Source organism: Sebastes umbrosus, chromosome 2, assembly GCF_015220745.1.
Source record: "Sebastes umbrosus isolate fSebUmb1 chromosome 2, fSebUmb1.pri, whole genome shotgun sequence".
Classification (NCBI taxonomy): domain Eukaryota; kingdom Metazoa; phylum Chordata; class Actinopteri; order Perciformes; family Sebastidae; genus Sebastes; species Sebastes umbrosus.
Window position 1 is genome coordinate 35,060,244 of NC_051270.1, and position 24,490 is coordinate 35,084,733.

General features: G+C 38.2%; 1 protein-coding gene across 1 annotated transcript in view; it reads right to left on the reverse strand.

Moving 5' to 3' along the window:
* The window catches only part of luzp2 (leucine zipper protein 2), a 212,396-nt gene that overhangs the window by 62,773 nt on the left and 125,133 nt on the right, over positions 1-24,490 (reverse strand). The window lies entirely within an intron of this gene.

Here is a 24,490-nt window from a genome sequence, read left to right on the forward strand (position 1 = left end):
CTTGCTTTCTAGACTTCACTACAGATGGACCTTGAAAGACTCCCACGCGGAGCCACTGGGGTAAACGAAGGGGAATAATAGCGCCATGGACTATTTCGAGTATTTTGATTTTAAGTTAACAACAAAGTCCTTTGTTGTGCATTCTTATTCATGTGTCCCGTGTGGTTCCGGTTGGCTCCCACGGCATCATTTCTATAATTATGAACTGGAAAATATTCAGTTGTCAAAGTATTGGAATTAATTATGCATCAAACACCAGTTGTTGAAAATGTTGCACTTTTATGTGCTATGTTAGAGTCCTGAATTGATTAGATTAAAAGTAAATCGATTAAAAATATTTAATCGCAAATCATCGTATGATTGTCCATACTTAATCACCTTAATCACAAATTAATCTGTTCAAATGTACTATGAAGGGAGTATTTTATACTTTTATCAACATGGGAGTGACCAAATATGCTTGCTTTATGCAAATCTCTGTGAATATTTATTAAAAGAAATCCATTAACATAACAAATATTGTCAAGAAACCCTCACAGGTATTGCATTTAGCATATAAAATATGCTCAAATCATAACAAACTGCAGCCCAACAGGCAACAACAGCTGTCAGTGTGTCAGTGTGTTGACTTGACTATGACTTGCCCCAAACTGCATGTGATTATCATAAAGTGGGCATGTGTGTAAAGGGGAGACTCGCGGGTACCCATAGAAACCTTCTTCATTCATATATCTTGAGGTCATAGGTCAATGGACCCCTTTTGAAAATGGCCATGGCAATTTTTCCTCACCAAAAATTAGCATATAGGTTTGGAGAATTATTTAGCCTCCTTCTTGACAAGCTAGTATGACTTGGTTACCAATGGATACCAATGGTACAAATGGATTTCTTAGGTTCTCTAGTTCCATAAGATACCAGTATCTTCACTCTAGCTTTAGAACTGAGTCCGCTACAACCTAAAAATTCGTCGTTGCATCAAAACAAATTTGCGTTAACACAGTTTTTCCTCGCCAAAATTTAACATAAGTTTGGAGCGTTATTTAACTTCCTTTGCGACAAGCCAGTATGACATGGTTGGTAACAATGGATTCCTTAGGTACTAGTTTCATATGATACCACTATCTTCACTCTAACTTTAAAACTGAGCCCACTACAACCCAAAACTTGCAAGTTGTGTTAATGCGTTAAAAAATGATTGGCGTTAAAACAAATCTGCATTAACGCATTATTATATCGTTAATTTTGACATTAAAAATCATGGGGTCATCCATAGTAAAAGCCCCAACAACCTATATCACAAAAGAAACTACTTGGATCTAGACAATCCCTCACTGCATAGAGTACAGACCCACGAGACTATTTCTGAAAAGACTTAAATAATTAAGAAAATGTTTGCTGCTGAACTTTTCCACTCTGTAAGTTTTGACATCATTTATGTTAAATGGGTTTCCAAAAAGAGGTCTGTTGATCAAGCAGAATGGACTTAAGATAACGACATATTCAAAAAAACTTAAGAAACTTAGCTTGTCGTTCAATGTCAACACAGCTATATAAAAATCCTAAAATGTAATTATGAATAATTAATATTAAATCATTCTCGGGGGACCTCCTTTTCTCCACATTTTTCCTGACCATTAAAAACTGTTATTTATGAACAGCAGCTTTAGCAGTTTAATCTCTTATTCAACACATTTTTTTTCCCTGGATCTTGGTTTTCCTTATAAGTTAAGCAACGCATTTCTATAATATAATAAAAACACATTCTAGGGGTCTATCTATTTGACAGCCTGTCATATATTAATGAACAGATTCCACACACATAACATAATCAATTACGTCTCTGTCCGCGCAGTCCGACAGGCTTGTCTGCTTTCTTGAAGCAAGAAAAAAATAAGAAACTCATTCAGAAAATTGTGACGGGGCTTCAGCACTTATGTAACTGTCGAACGCATCTAATATATATTACTGGCATTAGCAAAGTAAATGTTCACTGTGGATAAGCTATTAAATATGACATGCCCCCAGACATGTTAGGAAGCATTTGGCGGCTTGAGCTGAACTCATCCTGCTCAGTTTGTTAAGTACTCTTGAGGTCAAAGGGGGGATTATGCATAAGTGAAAAGATTGCTTTCTTGTCACTGTTCCATTGCTCTGACACATAATCCTATGCATACAGTAAGCATAGGCTGTGTAATAGAAACATGGTGGTCTGGCGGTTTCCCCATACCTGTCAGCCTCCTCTATCTTTGAGCAAGATAACCCCTTATGTTCTTTTTCAGCCAACTGTCACTCCCAAGTCGTCTAAGACGGCAGCTTGGTCGGTGGCCCTATGTTTCAATCAATGGCGCTTTACGTGGTTGTAGTTATGGTGGAGTAAAGGACAAAGTCAGGTGTGATAGTATAAAGAGAGAAGTCAGCCTAGGGAGGAGGTCGGGGTGGATCAGCCCAGTCGCACAGCAGTTTGTGAAATAGTCACGAAATTGAATGTATTGATTGGTGTACATAGACACGAATTTCAAATTTCTTTCGTGATGGTCGGCACAAAATTTGTATCCATGTAATTGTGAACCGGGAATTACCGAGAGTGGTGAACGCTGTGTAGGGAAGAGGTCTAGGTGGATGGATGGTAACACAGGAATTTCACCCAGGAGACCGGTGTTCATGTCCCGTGTGAAACCAAAAGTCAACCTTGAGTTACTTCAAGTTACATACATAAGTTAAGTTGTGTAGCGCTACGTATGTCGTGTAACGTTACATAACATATTGGCCTTATGTCGTGTAAGTAATGTAGCCTATTTAACTACGTAACAAACGTACTTATTTTAACCCACACTACGATCTTTTCCTAAACCTAACCTAAAGTAGTTTCCTGTGAAGTTTATTTTGAAAAGGCAATGTATGTATGTAACAAGCGGAAATTGACGCTAGAGGGGTAGATCATGGATGTATAAAGATAACTGCATAGAGCGTTGGAGGTGGGCGCCCGTTCATTCCTATGAAAGTTGCTCAGTGATGCATGAAGCCAAAGTGGCTCGACTACCGAGTGACAAAGTACCCAGATGTTCCGGTGATCTTCCACATCTATTGGGTCCATAGAGCGGGCGCAGTAGCGTTTCCTTTAACTTCGCCTCCCAGCCCTCGCTCCAGCCTCGGTCTGGGTCTCAGTCACATGAAAGGAGAAAGGGAAATAACTCTGGATTCAGCTACTAGTGCATTTTACAACTTTTAGGACCTAATGATTTAAATAAGGGCTATTAGAGTGCTCGTACTGGGAAGATGATTCACCTCAAATGATTCACAGACATCTCTATGGTCTTTATAAGTCTATGGGAAAAAGTATTTTTGGGCCCAATGGCATTACGTGACGACACAGAAGTTGTAGTACCACCGCTTGGCCATAACGAAAATTTGCTTCAAAGCCCGGCACTCTTCCTGCAGGAGCTTGGGGTATATAGAGCTTCATAGTTTGAAGCAGAGGGCCACTGACGAAGCTGCCGTATTTGATGAGTTGGGAGTGAGAGCGGGTTGTCTTAGCTTGTTGTGATGTCACCAGTAAGGGTGTTAATATGAACAAAATACTGCAATACCAGAAATTGCTTTGATTTGTTTTGCCATGATGACATAATCTCAGGCTACTGTGCCAAAACATTAAGAGAAAATACTGAAGTGCAAGACAAGAGCCAAAACAATCTGTCAAATTTTCCTGTTTGCAGAAGACATTTCTGCCTTCTGAAACCACAAACTTCAGTTACAGTTTATTCTCAATCTTTTTTTGCAACTAGTTTTTTTTTTTGCCAGACTGATTCTTCACATGCAAACCTGCACCAACCATTGGAACTAAAAATAATAGCAGCAGCAATTTAGAGCTGCAGATAGAGGTATGCCAATGTCGACTGCTACAGGGGAAGAAGGTACATGTTGTTGCAATTTGAATACGTCTGCCACCTGCAGGCAATGTGTGCTACAGCGGCATTTCTTTTAAATAGCTATTATTATGTGTGTGTGTGTTTGAAGATGTGGAAAGGAAAAGGATCGGTTTTAGCTTTTAAAGTTGATATGAAACGCATAAAGTTTTTTTTTTCTTTTTTAAGTATGAAGTTAGTGAATTTGTTCCGTTCTGAATGTACTGTAGGGCTGTACCAAAAAAATTCTATTGAGGTTTTCAAATGAAGCTTTGAATGTTCACCCAAAAAAAGAGCCAAAAAAATATGATTTTTTTGTTACTGTGGTTTATAAATGTGATTTATGGTGCTGTTAGATTGCTGTCGGAACGCCCCGTTTATACAGGTGCAGGACTCCCTTTGTATGCAGCAGGTAGGAGATCAAAGAGTTGTTTTTGAAAGGCTAAACGCCAACAAATATGGATTGAAGCAGAATCAATAAATTTCAACTTTCAACAATACTTTGGAGGTATTGGAAACAAAAAATCCCATGCAGCCACCACTGGAATCTAATTCTACAAATTGTATAATAATAATAATAATCATCATCCACCATCCAACCTAACTGACTGTTTAAATTACATTAATGCCTGGATGACCTGCATTACCTCAAACTTAATCATGATAAATCTGAAGCTATCCTCATTGCCTCCCCAGCTGCACAAAGTCTCCCATCTAAATGTCTCCATCCATGGTTTTATTACATCTTCTGTTGCTAAGGTCAAAAATCTTGATTTAACTTTTGACTCCACCCTCTGATTTGACACGCATATCAAAAACATCACAAAAACTGCCTTTTTTCCATCTGAAGAACATCTCCAGACTACGCCCCTCTCTTTCACATTCTGTTGCAGAGACTCTGATTCATGCCTTTATAACATCCAAACTAGATTACTGTAATGCCCCTCTCCTTGGAGTGTCCACTCGTGTGTTAAAAAGGTTACAGTATGTCCAAAATTCCGCTGCTAGAGTTCTCTGCCACACACCGTCCTGGGAGCACATCACACACCCACCCTCCAGCAGCTACACTGGCTCCCAGTTAAATGTCACATTTGTTTCAAAGTTCTTCTTCTTTTCTATAAATCTCTGCATGTCTTGGACCCTTCCTATTTATCCAATCTTCTCAACCCCCTACATACCGACTCGCTCGTTGCGCTCCTTTGCTGCCCATCTACTCTCCATCCACTCCCCCCTCCAGGCTCCCCACTATGGGTGACAGGGCCTTCAGTTGTTGCCCTAACCTCTGGAATGCTGTTCTTCAGGGTCTGCGCCAGTGCTCATCTGTTGCTTCGTTTAAATCAGAACTGAAAACAATTTTTTTTTTAGTTAAGTCTTTCACGGTACTTCATAATGTGTTTATTATGAATGTACCCAATTACCTGTATTTATTTTAAATTTCATTTTGCACTGTAATCTTGTATATACTGTTTTATCTTGTTTGTAAGGTGTCCTGGAGTGTCTTGAAGGGCGCCTATAAATAAAATGTATTATTATTATTATTATTATTATTATTAATAATAATAATAATATCAGTATAGCCTAATCTTTATGTACAACTGTGCAGAAATACCATTAAAGAAAAAGAATAAAGCTGCGCAGAAATCAAATGCTGATTTAGAATATCAACGTTATGAATGAAGCTTCTGTACAGACCTCACAAACTCCCACTGGTGAAATTAAACTGAGTACAACTACCGTGTTACTATACAAATTGTAGGTACCTGTACTTTACTTAAGTATTTCCATTAGGGATGTGCATTTCAAGCAAAATTGAAATGCACCCTGCCTTCCATGGTTTACATTATGGTGACATGCATTTTGTCCTCAAAAGGAAGGCAAGTCCCATCAATATGACTGTGCAAACAGATTCATAGTAATACACGCACAGACACACACGCACACACACTTTTGCCAACAGAGGGGGCCAACACACACGTTTTACCGGTAATGTTACTACCAGGCGGTGCCTGCGACGGTTAAAACAAGGGGAAATATATTTTTTGAGACATGATGATAGTCACATAAATGATTGATTTGTTTTTTTTTTATAATTTAATGACTATTTAACAAATCCAAAACATGAGTCATCCCTAATTTCCTTTTCATACTATTTTATACTTCTACTCCACTGCAATTTAGAGGGAAATATTGCCCTTTTTTACTCTATACATTTATTTGTCAGCTGCAGCTATTAGTTACTGTACAGATCCAGATTTTACATTCAAACATATCAGCTCATAAAAATGTGATGCATTGTTATAGATTAAACTACCCAAGCAGTAGCTATATCTAATTAGTGCCTCGGACAACTATAACAATAAAATGCTACTTACACATGAATGCATCAGTAATAATAATCCAATAATATAATAGATAATAGAATAAACACTCAAAGGGGGCAATCTTTCTGAATTATGAGTACTTTTAATATTTTAGGTACATTTTGCTGATATATCCTGGTTTTACTCAAGTGGCATTTTCATTGCAGGACTTTTGCTTGTAATATTTAATATTGCATCATTGCTACTTAGATAAAAGATCCGTATACTTCCTCCACCTCTGCCATTGCGTGAACATAACTGACTATTATAGCTTGTACTTTATGCTACACAGAATAGAAAAAAAAATGATCAGTCTTTTTCAGAACTTTTTCAGGTAGTTATTGTCAGCCAAGATACACCATTATTATCATGCCTTAGAATTTGCTTTGATGGAACTATTGTGCGTATCCTCATTTGACCTGACTTGATGCGTCTGCTCAGTGTTTCTTTCCAGATATTCCTCATTGAAGAGCTGTTGAGTGAGTAGTTGTGTAAGATGCTTGACAAGGCTTCAGGCTATTCGGAGAAGATTAGATGAACTCTATTGATCCTCGCAGGAAATTGGGAAGACCTGGCATTTCAAAGAAGATGTTGAAATATTCCATGTGAAGTCTGAATTACTATCAGCATAATAATAGAAGCTGCAGCCCGTCCCTGCAGTAACCCACTCACCTGAACACTAATCTATTCTGGTCATTTAGTTCATTGTCATTCCTTGTATTTGTTCGAGCTGAATTAAAAAAAAAATAAACGCAGAACAATCTGATAAATCAGATGGAAATGATGACAGTGGAGCCTTTAATGCTGTCTGTGAATTATCTGAGAGATTAATTGAAGCACTACAACTGTAAAATATGAAGAATGCCCAGACTAATTGATATTACTTCAAACTGAATAAATCAAACCATGGGTCCTATCCTCTCTCAGAATTGAAGTGGTGGAAGAAAATGCATGTGATCAAAGTGCTATTACTCTGATATTTCCTCTACAGCTCTAATAGTTTTAACTAATGATGGTTAGTCTGTGCCCGCTGGATATTACCTTCATAGTTGGTCTCAAGCAGCCTCAATTACTAAATCCTGAATTTCTTTCATTAAGGTTTCAGAGTTGCAATAAGGAAAATTGAACAAAAAGAACAGGGATTTTTTGAGGTTAGGGAAAGAGTCGATTGTAGCTCAAATGATAGAGCAGGTTACCCATTAATAATGTGCTTGATTGATTGAAGGGCGGGTCCATTATTTATTTAGTTTTCTTTTTTCCTCCCAGTGGAATTCCTTATTTATTGAAATCTGAACATTCAAATTTTGGTAAAAGTATGCATTTTTTTGGGTCAAAATGTTATTTTCCCAAGCGCTTCTAAACGTAGGTGCATGATGACGCTGCTACATTAACAGTATACAGTACATCCTTATGGTCAGTGTATTAACGTTTTATTCAGTAACTTAGATGGCGGTCGGCACGCTCCCTGTTTGGAGAAGCAGACTAGAGTATCGTATTGGAAGCTAAGCAATGTACTGCTGTGGACAACATGTTAGTTCGGATCCGAAAGTCAAGCAATAATACAAACAAACTAACCGATCAATGCAGCGGTAGACCAGCTGCTCCAGTGTTCTGCAAAATAAAATGACTGTTTTTATGAATGGCGTCTGGTCTGGTAGCTTTGAAGACAGCGATACAACAGCTTCACTTCCCCATCGGAAAGGGCTGTCTGAAGACAAGGTAAAGAGGTGAAAATATTCTAAATAACTGATACTGAACTGATATACATTTTTTGTTAGGTGGCTAAAATACATTTTTCTGTTGCTCCTGTCCAGAGCCGCTTTACCTTGCAGACAGCAAGACAGCCCTTTCTGGTGGGGAACTGAAGCCGCTATATTGCTCTCTTCAGAGCCACCAGACTACATCCACAAAAGCAGTAATTTTACCTCGCAGAACGCGGGAGCGTATACTGTAAAAGCCCACTTCAACAAATCTGAACTAACTGACAGTTATTTCCAAATTTAGCACAGCTAACTTTGACTCAGCTTATCTCTGTAAGCCCCGCCCCCTCCAGAAAAAGCCCAGTCTGCTCTGATTGGCTTGTGTGAAAAATATGGTGCACCAATGGCTTGTTGTATCAGATGTTTTCTGATCAAGGCAGCCCACAAAAACTGACTGGGTTGTCTTATTTCACAGTTTGTGGATTGGTAAGAACTCCAGATACCCAAATGCATGTGAATAAGCCCTGAACATTTTTTTTTTCATAATATGTCTCCTTTAAGAGAAATGTTTATCATACCTCATCGGATGTACAACAATAACATCTGGTGCTGTGAATGGAGCGATACATACTTTACAATGACCTTAGTTCTGTGCATTAAAGGTACATATTGTACACTGAGAGGGCATGGTACTTCTGAATTACTGAATAACAGACTAATGTTCTTGCTTACAAAGATGTCATGTTGCATCACGTGGAATGTAAACTAATTTAATGTACTAAGCTGTTGTTGTGACAAAAAATTCTGTAGCTGTACTAATTATATCAATTAAACTGCATCTCATTGAGAACTAAGGTGTTTGTTCATGAGTAACACAACAATATTTGCAAGGAGAAAATAAAGAATAGAAGTAATTACCATTGACCTTATGTTGTCAGTTATTATGGTACATCAACAATACGACCTCATGAAGTCATCAATTAGCTGCCTAATCAACATCAGCTTAAAGTGTTAAGCATGATAGGTACTTATTTTTTTAATTTGTTGTGCTTCCACTGTGTTGCAAGCACACTGTTTAAGTAAACAATATGTAAGAGCAATTTCCAGTGAGCAAAATAAGAGAAAAACTATAATTATACAACTACAATAAAGTAAAACTAACATATTGTGGTATTTGAAGGCTTACCTCCTACTTGGAATAGTTGTACACATAAAAGCACATGTTATAATCATTACAAATACTTCAGAGCAATACACATAACTGAATAACTTTTCCCATCACTGTCTTTGCCAGAATGAGGCGTCAAAATAATGTTCTGCTCATTAGTGATACATTTAGCAGTGCTGGGTTTAAGAATTATCTTTCACCTGCAATAACAATTTTTTTTGGTGGCGGAACCGAGTTGTGAACACAATTGACATATGACGTTTTAAGTTGATAGGGCGAGCACAGCAACATTATCATTCATTTCGAGTTGTTTCAAGTGTTTCTGGCCAACTTGTAAATGTAAGTCCAATATTCACTCTTTTTTAACTCTGTTTTTGGTCTCTACCAACTCCTGAGGGAAATATCTGGCTTTTTAGCTGCTTAATGCTCCACTATGTTAACTATGTTTGGTGCTAGGGTAGTGTACAGCGGGTTTTTAGAGTTTTATCTGTGCTATAGATCATACAATCATACATGTATTTATAGAGATAATATGGTTAGTTGTTGTGTCTTTTAAGCCGAACTGCTAATGTGGTTGTAACGCAGCAGCTACATGGCTCTCTCGCTAACAAGCTGTGTTGCCATGCTCGGTTTGTGATTGGGTCAGGCAAGTGTATGGGCGGGACCTCAATACCACGGCTATCCAGGATAATTTGGCTTCATTTTTGAACGTGTCACCCATCATAAACCGTTTGTCTCCGCTAAAGTCCCCATAGTGAAGAAAAGAGTTTGTCAAAGGTAAAATATGCTCCAATTGATACATGTATTCATATAGTATTAGTGTTATCAGATGAATCTATTAGTATATTATCAGCCTAGGTAAAACTTCCCATCAGAATAATCATAAAGGAAAACAAGTTTTCATTTTCTATAATAAGGCTCTTTTTTTCTGCTCTCAAACTATTCTCTGGTATCTTGACACAGTCTCAAGGGTTCAAGACATTTTGAAATTGAACATCCTGTGTAGTCACAGTGTTTGTTATGAAAACCTCGAGCTACAATAAAGTAGGAAAAAATAAATAATTCTGTGAACATGTCAAAGGAATATCTGCAGTCAGAGCCTTCATCAGTCTTGAAGCACTCGGATGTATTTCGGTAAAAAATAAACCATCCACTTTATAGTGTCACAGCTGAATACCACAGAAAACCGGTCACTTGTCTGGAAGCTGAGGGCCAGAAATCAATATCCATGTCAGGCTGTGAGGAATAAAGCAACGCTGCTAAGTGACAGCATGACACCATGCTTCTGAGCGCATGTGGCCTGTCTTTACCTCTCTCAAACAAGTTTCTATGATTTGAGTTCAGCACCAGTGCCCACGAAGCCACACAGAGTCAAAATTTAGTACTAAAAGCACAACAATGTGGAGAGTGACACAAATTTAATCCGAGTTCTAGAAGGAAATTCTGAGACTTAATGCATAAATGTAGGAGCTGCCAGCAGGTGGCTGAGTTACCCAGACAGACATCCCACACACTGCAAATGAGGAAGTATGATTTTTCACTTCAAGTTGACGCAAAGCTCAGAGAGAAGCATCTCCTTGATGGCGGGGGTAACTTTGTGGCTGATTGTTACTTTGCTCTCACTGTGGAGTTGAGGGTCGATATGATTCAGAGTTTTCTGATGGCTTGCAAAATGCAACAATATATATAACTCGGGATCATCAAAGCTGTAAGGCGGCGTATCGCTGCAGTCTGAGTTCCTATTGTGTAAATAAGGACATCTGACTATGCATCTCAGCAGCCACTGAATTGGTTATTTGCTGGTCAAAAGATGTCTAGACGTTGAGGTTAAAGCTTGACTGAAAAGCGTAGATCTTAAGATGTCTAGGTTGCATATGTCTGTAAATGATTATATTTCAGCACATAGTTAGGGCCTGATTCATATAGAAATATAGTTATTTAAAGGGGACATAACATGAAAAACTTTCATAGTGCTTACGCACATACATTTGGGTATCTTGAGTGCCTACCAAGCCACAGACTGTGAAATAACACGACCCAGTCAGTTTTTTTGTGGGCTGCCAAGATCAGAAAACATGATTCAACAATTAATTCAGATTTGGTTCCCTTTCCTATGTCACAAGCAGGAATATACCGTCCACAGCTTGAGAACTATCTTTGCAAAGGTGCACCATGTTTTTCTCATAAGCCTTTTCGGGGGCTTAAAGAGACAGGCGCTAAAACAAAGCATTTCAGACAGAGGCTGAATACAGGCATATTCAGACAGAGAGGATGAGAAAAGTAATGTGAAAACTATTGCTGTCGACCAAATAAAATATACAATCGCAATAAATCACTAATTAATCACGTTTTTTATCGGTTCAAAATGTACCATAAAGTGAGATTTTTCAGGTATTTAATAATCTTATCAACATGGGAGTGGGCAAATATGCTGCTTTATGTAAATGTATGTATTGTAAATCCATTAACAACACAAAACAATGACAAATATTGTCCAGAAACCCTCACAGGTACTGCATTTAGCATACAAAATATGCTCAAATCATCAAACAACAGCTGTCAGTGTGTCAGTGTGCTGACTTGACTATGACTTGCCCCAAACTGCATGTGATTATCATAAAGTGGGCATGTCTGTAAAGGGGAGACTCGTGGGTACCCATAGAACCCATTTTCATTCACATATCTTGAGGTCAAAGGTCAAGGGACCCCTTTGAAAATGGCCATGACAGTTTTTCCCTGCTAAAAATGTAGCGTATAGGTTTGGAGCATTATTTAGCCTCCTTCTTGACAAGATAGTATGACATGGTTACCAATGGATACCAATGGTACCAATGGTACCAATGGATTTCTTAGGTTCTCTAGTTTCATATGATAACAGTATCTTCACTCTAGCTTTAGAACTGAGTCCGCTTCAAACTAAAAATTGCAAGTTGCGTCAAAACAACGCGTTATTATCGCATTACATTTGACAGCCCTAATGTAAACATGTTCTTATAGAAACCCAAAATACAAGTATAAATCTGGAAATGAGCATGATATGTCCCCTGTAAATGCTGTTGAATCAACTGTTATATGTAACCCGGACGTCTTAAATATTAGCCTTTTAACCCAGTTTTAACTCTCTCTAGTGCCAGCTAATCACCAGATCAGTAAAGTTTCAAACTCGCTGTGATTAGGGTAAGTACAACCGCATTGATTTTTAGTTACCGCAGTCTTAATATAAAATGTACAGCTGTAGAGAAAAGGAGAAACACTGACTTTCATCTAAGAAATCTGTAACTGCGTGCTTCAGGATATTTCAGGCTGTGATAGCTTATGTAAACTGCTACTGTAGCTGCCGTAGACAGAAACAGAAAAAAGGAGTTTGCTTCCCTCTGATTGTCACATATGAAGCTGCACAGAAAAATGAATCGCAAAAGATAGAAAACTTGACTGTGACAGCATCCCAAGTGTTTTTTTGTTTATATCAGGGAACATTTTTGGAAAAGCAAGGATTGCTGCTAAATGTGGAGATGCTTTGGACTCAACAATTCATTATAAATGGAGCCTCCCCTCGGCTGTGCAGCGCGATAATAGATTAGAGACTTGTTTCTGTGGTTTCTAATATTGTTAGAAAATGGTTTATGGCTTCAAACTAATTGGACAATCCCAGGAATAATATATGAAGATTCTGGAAAGTGAGAAATATTACCTGTAAATAAGAGAAGATTGCTGTATTGACTATTTCACACACGGTAACTGCAATTTGTCTTTTTGAATATCACAGCACTTTGTCGGCGTTGGGAGCAAATGCAGATTTAATACAATGACTCCCAGAAGGAACACACCCTCCTGTTAGTACGAGACACTGAACCAACACACTCTGCTTTCAGGTTTACCTGCGACTCCAGATTTCATTACAGACAAGCTGTGGCAGGATTACTGCACTTCATGACTATAATATCCTCTAAATAGACATTTCTTTCCTCTCACAAACTGCTCCATTTGCTTTCTATCTGTACATACTCATTGTGGAAGACCTTACGTTTAGTTCACGCACACAGGGATTTAACAAGGCCCAACTGTATTTGCCAATCCCTTAGCTCTGGGTTATCACTTCTAATAAAAAAAACAACACAACATTACAAAACTGAATGGGGAACGGTTCACAAAGTTACTCACCCTGACGTCATCTCTTACATAAGCAGCCTTGCTGATAATGAATCAACAAACAACAATGCCAGAAACATCTCCAGCCGAGCAGCCTACGCTAGTTTTGCAGCCTAACCCAGATCACAAAAAACACTCCAATCCACTGCAGGTATTATCCATAGTGCTCACGGCATCGAAATCCCACTTAAAACCCTGTCACTGCAAAACTACTCCTGAAACTTGGCCTCTACTTAAGTTCTCTTTATTTATTGGCTGTAAGCAATTTTCACGTGCTGAAAATGTAAAGAACAATTTCCAAAGTGTTTGTGTTTTATAGACAGAGGGGTTTTAATTAATCCTACTTACTAATTGCACAGCTAAAGAAAAAAAACAGTGAATGCCAAATAAATTACTTTCTCTTTGTGCAGAGACAAACAAATCAAAACTGCCTATTCGGCACTAAGAAGCACAGAAATCCCATTGATCACTTACATCCAAAGAAGACCACAGTATCTACAGTTAAGCATTTTCCCCTCGATTAATAAATCAAGATGAATTAACTTATGGTTTTTGTTTCCTCCAGGATTGATTTCACTCTACTGTTGTTGTGCAGTGCTGCAGGAGACAGTTGCCCTGCTTCTCCATTTGGAACAAGCTTCCTGTCAATGTCAGGGAAGCAGACACTGACTCAGTGTTTTTAGCTTAAACTCGACACTCATTATGCAGCACACAATAAATAATGCTTCCATGATTCCAACAAAACTATTTTCCTCTGGTCTGCTCAACAGTGAAGGAGCATCAAGACCAGTATTGGTAGCTGTTCTAAAGGAAGGAGCTGTTGGTTGGTTGATATAAATTAGGAAACAGTAATGATGATTTATTTACTCCTGAAGACTTTTTTGACATTGATTGAGACGAAGAGACATGTCCACAGTCTGTTAACTCACCGGCTCACCCCGAGCCACATTTCATTGAATGGTAAACTGTGTGTGTGTGTGTGTGTGGGTGTGTGTGTGTATTTTCTAAATTGAGGATTCACTGAAAAGCTTTCCGGGTTTCCTCCCTGATCTCAGTGGAGGGGGATCAGTGCTGTGTTTGGAGAGTGCTGAGATCACAGCTGTTTTGGTGCTGGAAATGAGAAATGAGCATGTCACCAAATGAAAGTGCAGCACATGCTCTCTGTATGAGAATTGTATGACGGCAGAGAGGGGGGGGGGGGTCATATTCTGAGAAAAATCTTTGATATTCTCTGAGATTAAATTGGCAAATATACAGGGAAAAAAAATCACAAATCTAAAAGAAAAAAACTTGCATATTCTCTGAGATTATGAAGTCATAAATTTGCGAGAAAAAACTCAGCAATTCTCTGAGATCAAACACAAATTTCTGAGAAAAAAAATATAGATCACATATATCACATTGCTTTACTTTGAAAGGTTGGATCAACCTCATTGAACCACAGACGCCACCGTTAAACACTGCGGTAACGTGAGCCGCTGAGTGCAAAATATATTATATTGTAGCAAACTCTCCATCCATCCATGCGCTTATCAAGGCCCGGATTGCAGGTCAGCAGGCTAAACAGGGTATTCCAGCTGTCCCTCTCCCCAGCAAACAGAATTCACCATAATCTGTGGTTCAACACAAGCAGTTATGTTACGTGTATTTGTTGTGTCGTTTTCGCTTTACGCTGACAAAGTGACAGTTGGGCCAGGAAAAGCGTCAGTGTGTGATTATGGTAACGCAGTGTGTCTAAACTTGAATTACCGCCTTGCGGTTGTATGCCTCCACCAACCAGTCACGTTGCAGTTTACATCAATGTCTGTCCAAAATGTCATCACTTTATCATTTCATCCTGTTAGACATTTGTATGAAATTATCATAATTAGCATATTAATTCTTGAGTTATGGCCAAAAACGTGTTTTGTGAGATTGTGACCTTTGACCACCAAATTCAATCCAAATTCCGTTCATCTCCCTATCCCTCCTGACATATCACGTTCACAAGAATGGGTCGGACGAATGTATGGACGTACATATGCACGGATGGACAACCTGAACACATTATGCCTTCAGCCATGGGTGTCGCGGAGGCATACAAAGTTACAGGGAGCTCTGAATTAGTAACAGAAAGATGTTGATTCTGTTGGTAGTCTTGCCATCAATCTCTTAATAATGTCACCATTTGTTGTTGATTGCACCTATTTTGTTATCTTACTAAAACTCTATATCTCTTTCCTGGTTCGCATGCATGCTACATTTTAAACAGTCTGAGGGACACTGCTCTGATCTGGACATTTTTATTATCTTTAAAGTGTGATTGACAGTCAGAAGCTGCTCTGTTTTCAGTTCAGGTTGTTGGGGTCTCATCTGTGAGATTCTTAGGCTACTTTTACATTGAGTTGCTATATTAGCATATTGCCATAGCAACTGAAGACACATGGATTTGTTGTTCCGATTTTATTTGCATCTAAATTAAATGCTGCACATACCATCCCAGCATCTGGACTTCGGTGAGAAATGTCAGAATAAACTATGGTGATCTTTAGCTGTGACTTGGTGTTTTGTGTAACGTCGGCTGTTTTGCACAGTACATCATGTGTCATCATGGAGAAAATGCAATTTCCTGTACCTTTAGCTTGACAGCTTGACCTTTCAAATGGTGAACAGGAGACAACAACATGCCAAAATTATGCCGCTTTCACATTATCCAACTCACGGTTGGAGGAATAGAATGATCATTAAATTTGCATCCACATTATTTTGATTTGTTTTAGAGTTCATACTCAGTTCACAATGTGTGTTTTCATTTAGTATTGTGAGCACAAAACACAGATCTGCATCAGTTCGAGCTGTGCACATCTGTTTCCACATGTTTTGGGGGGCCAAAATTGTGACCTTTTTTCTAGTTTCCAATTTTTGAATTCAGGTCAGAAGAAACTTAATTTACTCACATGAAGGGAAGGAAAATCATACATGGGACATACTGTATATAATTTAGCCATGGAGCTTCAATTCCTACCAGCGGTTCCCAACCAATCCAAAGGATCGCAAGGTTATCTTGAGGTCCTGAGATTATTAACAGCATAGGAAAGCAGAAAAATATATATTATATTATATAGATTTTCTTGTGAATTACTTTCATTTCCATCTTCAGTCTGACATTGCTTCCACTCTAACCCATTTCTGTGAGGGAGGGGGATTCAATTTCCCCTAACCAATCACTAGAGACCAGCGTATCTGATTGAATCTAACATTATTTGAAGTCGACACTGACGTGTGGCCATGCCAACATACTGGTTTTACTGGGATTTTAGGAGTTGAGCAGAGCGAAGTAAAAACAAACAACGATACGATAGCCTCGATAGCAGCGTCCGTCTTGTCTATAGCGGTCACCATTGTTGTTATTAATCCCCCTTAATTGCGGCGCACAGCTTGACAATTGGCGTCAGCCCCCCCTCCCCCGCCGAGAAACTGCTGTTGCATGTCATGACAATCCTGTCTCCTATCAAACTAAAATGCATTCTCAATTATGTTTTGAGGGAAATATATTTCCCCCCGGATTAAGGTCACAGTTTTAAATAGTTTTAAACACGTGGTTAACGTTGTAAATTGAAACAAAACAAAACAAAAATGCAACAAAACTACATGGTTTAATAATAATAAAAAAAACATTGGTGTGGCATAAAATTACTATGTTTGTTATGTTATTCAAGCTACGAACAAAAATACAAATAAGTGAACATTGACTTTGGTTTCAAACGGGACACCAACAGTGGTGTCCTCGGTGGAAGTCCTGTGTTTGTTTGACCCATCCACCAACCTTATCTTGCCCCTTCTCGGACTTCCCGCGGACTATCATTAGAAACATCTTTGTGATACGTCAATTACAAACATAATCCACCAAAAAATATGTTTTCAGAACAGAATTTTTAGGAGACAGGGCGCAGTCACGATGCCAGACTCATCAGTCCACTCAAGGTAATGGGCAGATTCAATGGTCTGGACCCAGGCAAGTGAATTACTGGATCGTTTTACATCCTCATGACTCTAAAAATTATTAAATAAATAAATCTGGGAATAGAAAATGTCTCCATGGCTAACCCTTCACAATTTGTAGGCCAATGCAACCCTAAGCAAGGGCGCCAAATGGTCATTGCTTTGCTTTAAGGGGTCACAAGTTGATTAAAAAAAGGCAACCCCTGCTGTAAACTATCCAAAAGTTTCCAGATGAAACCATTCTTTTGAAAGATGGGGTCTGCTTACTCCAGATAATGATTATAGGCTTTTTCTTTTGAGCTTACTACACCATCACTCATGCAGTTTATAAGTGATGCATGCATTGTCAGTAAAAAACAAATCTAAGTAATTGTGTACAACGTAACATTTTACTGTACTTTAATCTGTCATTGCCATCTAACTAGATCTTTTTCATTTCAAATAAACACTGTCACTCTCGCTGGATGTCAAGTCCACCATCGCTCTTGCGTAACAAGTCGGGGCTGCTGTCTCCGTCATGTGCACGCAATCGATCAGGCTGTACATCACCTGTCTGTTCTGTGCAAAAAAATGACATCACATGTCTCACTCCATTTCACTTAAACCTCCATTTTTGTCAGTACACTTTTGCTCTTAACGCATGTCAGTGATCATATGTGTGAAATGAGTTCTGATGGAGCCTTGATGGTGCTGAGAGCCTCTTTGTGTTAATGCAGTGGCTATTCAGTTGTTGAGTTATATACTGGTGTTGGAGCGCGGAAGCCATTTATCCTTCAAGGCAATGATGCCACGGAGCAGCTTGTTGTGTCGTGTGGAGATATAACAAGAAAATGGGTTATTTTTAGTTGTTCAGTTAGTTATTTTTTTTCATAAGACAGAAAATTCAGGCATTTAGAGCCCAGATATTAAGAAAAGTCACAGATGGATTTAATGTCTTATGCACACTTAGTACACACTGCCATTTTGTCTTTTTTATCTGTGCTTCTGTTACAATTTGAAGCACTTTAAATAACAATAAAACTGATCATTTGGAAATGACTCATCACATCTTTTTTAATGTTTGCGCATTAGCACTTCCTGAAGATCATGAACAAGTAACTTAACGGCATCAATCAGTGGTAATTTTAATAAAAAAAGAAGAAGAAACTGCACTTCTTGCTAGACTATGATATTAAGCCTCTATTAACTTCAGTGGTTTCATCTGTTGTGTCTTTGTCCTGTTCAACACACATAATGATGCAGTTTCCATTTTCTGCCTACTTCAGTTTCTTGTCACTTTTATTCCAGTAAGAGTATCACTGAAGAGATCCAGTAAATGCCCTGATGCATGATTTCTTTCTGCCGTTTAGCCGGTGAAATTACATCAGGAAGACATGAAAGGGGAGAAGACAATGATGGGAAGCCATTTTAGACTAAAAAATATCAGCATCAGCAGCAAGGAGAGCTGAGTGTGTGGCAAAGCTGTCTATTACAATGCTATGCGAGAACCTGATGAATCCCAGCAGGATCTGAGTCAGCCTGTAAATCACTCTCCGTCAAAATACTCATAATAAGCCCTGAAAGCAAATCATTGATAATGACTTCACAGTGAATTGCAGCCATAAAGCATCCCCGCTGACACCACAACAGAGTTCACAGCGATGTGCAAATAAAACACACGTTCTGAATGCCGGTGTAAACAAAGGATACGGTTAGCTTTACAGATGTTCATTTCAGCTCCATCAGGCATTTGTATACACTTTACATGGCCACGGAATAACAAGTCTGAGTAATGGTATTCTATGAGAATAATGTAGCATACATACTCAGGTTTAAGCTATAGGTGTGCCAGTTTATTTGATGCATTAAATGAATGCAACATATACAGCCATGCAATAAATCCTGCCTTCATGAAGGTTATAATGTTCAGTTTTTGTCATTTATGACAGAGAGATGTTTCTAATATTTAGTCAACCTTTATTGATACAAATGGGGTTGACAAAATATTAAAAACACCTTTCAGTATAACATAATTCAATTCAACCAATATTATGTTCCTGCAGTAGAGAAGGCTGCAGTTTCAGGATGCATTTCTAGGATCCTAAATACTACTACACTGCAACGTGATCTCACAGAACAACATGTTCTCATACAATATGATATTCTTTAGAAAAGTTATTCCTCTTTTTTCTTGTGTCTTTTCAAACTTGACAACATTATAAATGGTCTCCTTTGTATTTCCTGTTGCAATGTTTTTTAATGCAGTAGCTGACAGGAAGTCAACTTGGACCGAAGCTGTTGCCCTAGCAACAGAATGGCAATGAAAAGGTCTATAATGTATGCCATTATACGAGAACTCTGTCAGATGACCCCTGCTTCTAAGGGGGCAGAGTCCAGAGCGGACCGTACGGAGACTCTGGACTCGGCCGTAGCAAAATGTTAATGCTTAAACACTTCTGACCTTTGAGTTTCTGCACGCAAGATTTTTTTCTGTAACTCACAAGTGTAATAGATGCAGGGAAATGATTCTCACGATTCCCTGCATGTAGCCACGACTTAAATGTCAGAGCATCACAGATGTCAGAGAAGTTCAGACTTCTGTTGACCCCTATGTGATTATAAAGGCCCCTCAAACCGGGAGAGTCGGAGATATGTAGATCTGGAACAGAAGAAAGACAAATCTGAAAATGTCAACAATGAAGCACTCGTGATAGAGGAACAGTGGGAGTATGAAAGGTGCTTCCCGTTTGTACTCCTGCTCTTTGCCTCGTCCTCCTGCCTGCCGAACAAATCTCAGTAACCTCAATGCTACTTCACTTGGTGTGCAAAAAGCATTTACATGGCAATACGGTTTCTTTTGCAGACAACTAAACTGTGGATGTGTGACAAACATCAGAGGAAGGATCATTTTCATGCCTCCCTGTCACAGTGTCTTCCTACCTGTTCTATTTCCAAATCAAGATGTTATTTAAGAGTAGAGGAATCCCTAATTGTTCATTACAAAGTCAAATCATGGCCTCCTTTATGGGTCATTTAGTCAGTAAAAGAGATCTGCCTCACAGTATTGCCAACATGTGCAAACTCCTACTGTGAAAAAGACTTGACTGATTGTGGAAGTGTCTCTACATTTACTTCTGATTACCCCTTACGGAGTTAAGCTTGCAAGAACAAATTCAATAGATACTATTCACAGACATCTAAATTTAACTGCTACCTGACATATTACTTTTTAAATGCAGCGATGGAAAAAAAAGTTTCAAGGCCTATACTTCAGAAATTATTTAATTAGATCTATTTCTTTAGTGGACATCTACAATGACACCCATTGATGCCTTGATATGCCACTAGAGAAGTGACTGAGTGTACTGATACTGATACAATAGATAGTGGGTGAAGATCCTTACAGTAACTCTACAAGTACAAATCAAGGCGGCATGTTTGCTTCTAGAATTTGGGTAGTAACCAGTGATCGAAGTGGGCCGGTACTCACCATTACGCTCTACCGGCACTTCTTCATTTCACTATTGGTTAACCGTGACTTTTTTTTTGCGCAGCTGCGCTTCTCACAAGTTGTCACTGCTCTTTTCTGCCCTCTCCATATCAGTTTTCCAGCGTATTTGTGCCGTATGAACATAAGAACTATGTGGGGAGCATCTGGACGAGCCGACGCATGTCACGGGGGAGGGAGGGTGAGAACGAGGGTGCTATAATTTATCAATACAATGTTCACATCCTTTTTTTTTTAAATAATTAGTTAACTGTTCATCGTAACTTTTTTTGTTTGTGAACAAATATAATCAATGAAACATTATTTAAAAGTTTTCTGACTCTGCTGTTTCAGGGCAAATATTTCCAGAAGAATTAAATGTTCAGACGAAGGCTGTGGTGTGTGTAAATAATAAAATAATCATTTAACTAGTAATAATAATGGTCCGACATTATGTAAAATTGCATTGTTTTAAGTCAGAAATCTTCAAATTTTCTTAGGGGAGGAGCCCCAAACCCAATATCTCCTAATATCTTTTATTCACTGTAGAAATTCAGAATGTGTCTCTTTATCTGCTGCATAATATGTAGGAGCATCCTGACTGGGACTTGAATGATACCCGACTATAGGCTACAAATAACACAGGAAAGCACTTTAACCATTAACACTAAACACACTACCTTAACCCTATAGGGTTCCAGTTGGAATACTATTGGAGTATTATAGGCCTACTATAGAACATGCATAGCCCAAGTATAATAATAGCAATAAAATCACAGATGATTTTGATTTACACCGTTTAAATTGCTTAAAGAAATAATATTAAATAGCAATAAGTCACAAGAGATTGCTGATGCCAGCCAATACATATGCCAACATGTGAATGAGAGGAGTACTGGCCCTTATTTTTTTCCACTTCAAGCACTGATACTATATCACTGACATTTAACACACTGCTTTGCCTTTGGCTCTGTTTCCTTTTGTTTAAAATCTATTTCATTTATTGTAGTTTGGGATGAATCAGCTCAGTAAACCAGACAATTAAGAGAATTAAATGAATTATTCAGTTAACTAAACATGTGGTTAGGAAGCAAGTTCAGCAAAGCAAGGAGTACGTTCCCAGTCGAAAACATCACTTAAAATTAAGTGTGATGACCGAGATACCTTTATATTGTCACTTTACCTTCTACTCACTGTTTAACGGACTGTTTATATTTATTACTTCTCATTATGCATAGACATCTACTACATTCCTGTTTACATTAAGGTTTAGTCTTTTTGCAATTACTGTACAACTGTCTAACAGAAATATATTTTGTAGTTTTTATATTTTAACATTTTATTTGATCCTTTGCACTATTTTATGTCTTAGATTCTCATTTTTAGTTGCATAATTTTATTTGTATACATATTTAATGAGCTTTGTTGGAGGGAGCCTGGGATAAAAGATTTTCATGGCTTCTCTGTATTGTTGTTTATGTGACAATAAATAACTTGAATAGCTTGAAACTTGTGACATAATTTAATCAGCAGATTAAAGTGAGTGTTGCAGGAGAGCTGCTAGAAGTTGTAGTGCTGATTATGTTAGACCTCTACACAACAACAGCATGTTGGACAACTTGTAAAGTTTAAAGGTGCCCTGTGGAGTTTTTCTTGTTAACAAACAAAAGTTCTGCTTACATTTAGTTTTTCTCAGCAAAACACATTTTGTGTGTCCTTGAGGTCTAATAAACACGTTGAATTAATTTTCTTCTTATAAATCATTTGGGAAGACATTTTTTGTACATCTTCTTCCCTGCCTTTGATGGCTTTAAAGGAACAGTGTGTGGCACTTAGGGGGATAGTGGCAGAAATGGAATATAATATTAATAAGTGTCTTGAGTGTATAATCACCCGAAAATATGAATCCTTGAGATTTTTGTACCCTAGAATGAGCCAGACAATAGCCCAAAACAGACAAACCAAATAGTGGCTCCAGATAGGGCCATTTGCTTACAAGTCCTAAGCACTCACCGTGTTCTCATACAAAGGTTTGTATGATATCTTACGAAAGTTTTTTTTGTTTTCCTATGAATGTCCAGCAACACGTGTCAATTTCTGCACATTTCATACAGTCTTTTCAAAATAAACTTCTGTCTTCACAGGAAACAACTTCCTTAGGTTTAGGCAAGAAAGCTACTTTGTTAGGTTTAGGAAAAGATAGACTTGGTTATGATTAGGCAACAAAACTACTTAGGCTTAGGAAAAGATCAACTTGGTTAGGATTAGGCAACAAACTACTTAGTTAGGCTCAGGAGAAGAACAACTTGGTTAGGAGTAGGCAACAAACTACTTAGGCTTAGGAAAAGATCGACTTGGTAAGGATTAGGAAACAAAACTACTTAGTTAGGCTCAGGAAAAGATTGACTTAGTTAGGGTTAGGATACAAAACTACTTAGCTTAGGAAAAGATCGTGGTGTGGCTTAAAATAACTCTGTAAGTTACTTAAGTATGTAATTTACGTGACAAATAAATCAAAGTTGACTTCCCGTTTCACACGGGACACGAACGCCGGTCTCCTGAATGAAAGTCGGGTATTTTCTGGTATCCACCCCGACCTCCTGCCAATGCGGCGTTCACCATTATTTATAGTTCCTGGTTCACGATTACGTTAATTACACATGAATTGATTTTATGCGATATTCACAGATTACAGTGCATTGCTTTTCATAGGTATAGCTATGAACAGTGTATGAGACCAGCCTAACAAACTGCACCTTTTAAGATCAAACCTCACAATCTATGAAATTGAGGACAACTACATGCTAAACCACTTTATTATATCTCCAGGTATGACTTCATGTCGTTATTCATTTTGATCAACTTTGACAGAAACACACCACAGTATCCCCGAGCAGGGCATGATGAAAAGACGATTCATCTGATCCTGTCTATCTTTTGCGGTCTACTGTGATCTGTCTGATAAATCCACAGAAACCTGCATCCTGGCAGGTACTTCTCTTAACAGTTTGATCGCAGTAAATTGATGTCATTATGTCATCGTTTGGTTCTTCATTTGGAGCACTTGATCATGTTACCGAGGCAGAGTTTAGTCAAAATTGGCCTCAAATTAATTTGAACATCTGGCGAAAAAACAGTTTTCTCACTGCAGCAGTGAGCAATATGGCGTGGCAATTTTTAGCGGCTCTTCATCATCGTTTCTCATGATCTTGTGATGTAATTAAATTGCCTGCCTGCAGTTCAAATCGCAAGTCAAAACATCTACAGTACTGTTACCATAGTGTGCCATTATAGGGCATTATGAGCCTTTTTAAATTTTAATTACAAACCGAAAATCATAATAGCTAAACACACTTGTATAATACCCAAGGTACCATGTGTTCTTGTAACAAAGTTCATGAAGCTATTAAAATTATGAAAAAAAAAAACGTTTATAGCTAATTATGAGTGCACTATAAGGTTTTTGTCGTGTCATTAAGGTGCCAGATGCATGTTAATCACCTCAAAAGCTAATTCATTCCATGAATACAGTCAATGTGAGTTTAAATTTTAATTTCTAGTAAGAATGGAGTCAATCTGAGTAAAAAAAGTGATCTAAAAAGCTGCCTCGTGTCACTCAGAAGCTCTTTCTACATTTACACCTTGAACTGAGAAAAGGGTCTACCATATCTGTAAAATTCTGTAAAATCAATTAGGTGGCTGGTGCTGCAAGATTTCATTTTATTTGTCACGGTATTAGTCTGCAGAGGTTTGCTTTTGATATT